The following is a 3251-nucleotide window of genomic DNA, read 5'->3' as shown; positions in this document are numbered from 1 at the left end:
TGAAGAAAACACCAGGACCAGGCTCTAATAATTTCCAGAGAAATGCCAAAAAACAGATTATTTCAGTCTCACTCAAAGTCTTCCATAAAATACCAAAGGCAAAACCCTCCTAATTTATTTTGTAAGGCCAATGTAGCATTTATATTAGAACCAGACAAGAAAAGTTCAAACAAAAGCTTGTATGCTTTTGATGAGAATGTACTTTGTTCCCGCTACTTTGCATCAAAAAAGAATGTTGACCCTATGGATGAATAATGATATCAGTTATCTCATTTATGATTTATGATAACTTTAATTTCAAAAATAGAAAAATAATAAAGTAAACGTGAGACCAAGTTCCAGTAGGGGTATCATATGACAGTGAACAACAACAACAAAAATGCTCTGTAATTTTATTAGATAATGGTGATCAGTTCCCTCTTTCATTCCCCACAGTGGGTAATTCAAACTTTTAATGCTATACTTTTCAAGTTCACTTCCTCTTCTTTGCCTCCTGCTTTCACTTCCTTTTTTCAGAGATAGTACAGAAGTCATTGAGTCTAAAATCTCTCAATATTATTTCCTCCCCAACACTTATTTATATCTGTACATAATCTTAGCCTCTCTACTCCCATTACAGAAAAAGCAACTGATGTAACCTATCCACCTGTACCGTTTCCCGTCTCCTCCATCACTTCATTCCATCAATTATCCCCATTTTGTCCTGTGTCTCCAACATTGCTATTTCCATTTGTTCTTTTTCAATTTAATAACATCATCATCCACCCACTCAGGCAAGTTAAAACATGAAAGAAGTTCCTGACACCTCACTCTTCCTTGCTCTCCCCCTTCCAAATCTGCACAATAACCAAGTCTTCTTGCCAATTATATCCCTTGAATATTTCTCACATTTTCCCTTTCCTTTCATTCCACTGCCACTCTCTTGGTTCAGGCCTTCATCATCATTCATTTCTAGACTGATACAGTGCCTCCTAATTAATAGCATAGCTCAGAAAAAAAGCGTGAACCTTGAAGTCAGTTCATATTCAGATACCAACAATATATTTTACTGCAATTGTGACTGTAGGGAAATTAACCTCTTTAAACCTTATTTTCCCAGCTGTAAAATGGAGATAATAATGCTTGTCAGTAAGTGTTATTGTAGTGATAAGGGGAAATTATGAATACAAAATATTTAATACTATACCTTGCACATAGTAAGCACTCAAGAAATATGAACTCCTTGTCTTCTTATAACTTATTCTCCTCCAGCCCCTTTGCTACCCTGCCATGTGACTTTAACAGAAATCTGATATGTCACTTCCCTAATGAAAATCATTTGGTGGTTTCGGTTTGACCACATGTTCAAATTCAAACTCCATTAATTTAGGACATACAACTCTTCACAGGTTGACTCTCTACTCATATCTTCACTCATGCTTCAAATTCATGAGCTACTCGAAGACACAAAGGGAATTTGTCTTCTCCATCTTTAAATCTCTAGGGTCTAACAACAGTGTTAGGTTCAAAATAAAGATTGTCAACAGATGATAATCTTTTAAAGAGCGCAGACACTGGTCTGGTTTGTCAAAGCTGGTCCACATTTATGTTAACACTTCAACATTCTCCACAAATTTCTTAAGTTTAGCAACTTGTGATGAAATATGCCACATAAGGCTTTCACTTAAGAACTTCATATGGGCCTAGTAGTTCTAATAACGACCTTATTTCTGACATGTCAGAATATTTCTCTGCATTGAATGTTAATTCATTTTCTGTAGGTAATTTCACAAAGGCTTTAATTGCAGGGAAATAAGCTATATGATCATAGTTGACTTATCTTAACAAAGTTTCCAAATACCAACTTCCATATAGACTCATAATGATTAGTTTTCCATAACTGCCTAAATGTTGTGTTTGTTGAAGAAGAACATCATTGAATACTCTTATAATATCCATCTACATGTAGTTTTACATTGGCTGGAGTATGGTCATGTGTGCTCTTACACCTGTTAGAATCTCTGATGGCTTTGCATTTTGTGTGTGGCTCAATTATACATAATCATCCCAACAATTAACTTAGTAAAGAGGATTTCCAGATGGGAAGTCAAATATTCTCATGGAGTAAAGGTATGTTTCCACAGCACCGTGTTTGAGACACAATTTAAAACTCAGAAAGTGCAGTGTGTAATTTGTCAAGTTTAGTCACAACCAGCCTGTTTTTCTTCGTGTTCTTAATGCCTGGTTTCCCCCTTTCAGGTTACCCTTTCTTACTAGTCTGTTTTGTTTTGTTTGTTTTGTTTTGTTGATTTCTTATTCACTGCTTGACTGGTGGTTTTGGCATAATACTTGGGCGGCAACTGGTCACTAAGAGTACACGGTTCTGTGCAAATATCTGTGATGATATTTCAAGCTTGTTTTGCCATTTCATCTAGAAATATATTACATAAGGGAAGACTACATTCTCCAATATGATGTAACTCTGCTGCACACAGTTCATGAATGCAACTGATAAAATAAGTGCAATGTAGTGAAAATGCAGTTCAGTATCTTGACTGAGAAAGTAACTCCAAACACTGTTAAAGCATCTTCTCAAGAGCATGACTATAAAAACAAAATATGTAGAGCTTTGATGTTTTAAGCAACATTTCCACCAAAGAATCTATTTTTGGTATGAAAACATTATTGGATTCATCATGTTTCCAAGTTCTCTGTGATCTGAAAGGCCAAGCTAAGCCTTAGAGACACTAGTATATGCCCGTAACCTAAACCAATCTAATCTCATTCCTCTGAAATCAAATACTTCTCCATCTTCGACTTATTTTACATTTACAAAGGTCATAGTGTTAACAACAGAGGACATGATGCTTGAGTCATCTTCCCGGCAAACGGAAAGGTTCTGCATGAGTTCAGTGAGGACAACGGCATCAAACCCAGAAAGGTACTGCATGTAATACCTTTGCATTACAGGTCCATATTTTAAAACATTTCCCAAACTAAATACCATAAAATTGCACAACATTAAAAATAGTAAAAGCCTGCTTAGTATTAGAAGCAGATCGTTTCCTGAAATTCTAAAACCAGCAGCATATGTTATTGCTTGTGTAAAGCCTAGTGATATTTTTAGACTAAATTTCATGGTGCCCTGTTGACATTAGCACAACCATTGTACTCTGCTGTATAATAAACAATCTTAGAGATTTATCAACTATTAATATAAATGTTAGTCCTTAACCACTTTTTATATGTTTTAAATTTTGAAAATTCAAGTG

At 35.2% G+C, this 3251-nt stretch overlaps 1 pseudogene; it reads right to left on the bottom strand.

Annotated features, from left to right (window-relative positions):
• Positions 1–1512: 1512 nt before the first annotated feature.
• On the bottom strand, positions 1513–2986 carry LOC108531765 (nck-associated protein 1 pseudogene; annotated as a pseudogene).
• Between the last annotated feature and the right edge of the window lie 265 nt (positions 2987–3251).

Source organism: Rhinopithecus bieti, unplaced genomic scaffold, assembly GCF_001698545.2.
Source record: "Rhinopithecus bieti isolate Rb0 unplaced genomic scaffold, ASM169854v2 scaffold_10225, whole genome shotgun sequence".
In the NCBI taxonomy this organism is placed as follows: Eukaryota; Metazoa; Chordata; class Mammalia; order Primates; family Cercopithecidae; genus Rhinopithecus; species Rhinopithecus bieti.
This window is presented reverse-complemented; position numbering and strand designations above follow the sequence as displayed.